The following is an 816-nucleotide window of genomic DNA, read 5'->3' as shown; positions in this document are numbered from 1 at the left end:
ACCCAAACCCAAACCCAAACCCAAACCCAAACCCAAACCCAAACCCAAACCCAAACCCAAACCCAAACCCAAACCCAAACCCAAACCCAAACCCAAACCCAAACCCAAACCCAAACCCAAACCCAAACCCAAACCCAAACCCAAACCCAAACCCAAACCCAAACCCAAACCCAAACCCAAACCCAAACCCAAACCCAAACCCAAACCCAAACCCAAACCCAAACCAAACCCAAACCCAAACCCAAACCCAACCACAAACCCAAACCCAACCCAAACCCAAACCCAACCCAAACCCAACCTTCAAACCCTAGCCCAAAATTATAAACTTATTCAAATATCATTAAATTTTATATCATTCGATAGGAAATGATGAGTAGAACAACGTAGTATATTTAGTTTTTCAATTTATAAAATATTAACTTTGTAAATAATATCAGATTAAAATTTGTAAAATGATACCATAGGAAGAATGATAATTTCAAAATCCTTTAATGAGATTATATAGTATATATCTTCACTAACAACATTCATAATCACTCTCATATGAAATTTCTAAACTTCATGTCTGTAGGTATAAAAGTATCAAGTGAAAAGGGAAGTTGTGAGGTAAAAGAGGTCAACTATAACTTTTGAGTTTCTCATCAAAACATATTGAATCCTAATATGAAAATGTTCCATTTGATGAGTAAGCATCGAATATCAAATTTATTTTAACTTTCATATTTAGAGATTTCTTCCCTCAATCACACATGGTCACTTTGATGAAAAGGATGAAATCTTGAAAAAGGACCACCTATTGAAACTTTACCAACATGA

This window comes from Naegleria gruberi (assembly GCF_000004985.1).
Source record: "Naegleria gruberi genomic scaffold NAEGRscaffold_7, whole genome shotgun sequence".
In the NCBI taxonomy this organism is placed as follows: Eukaryota; Heterolobosea; class Eutetramitea; order Acrasida; family Naegleriidae; genus Naegleria; species Naegleria gruberi.
The sequence above is the reverse complement of the archived record's forward strand: the minus strand, read 5'-3'. Positions refer to the sequence as shown.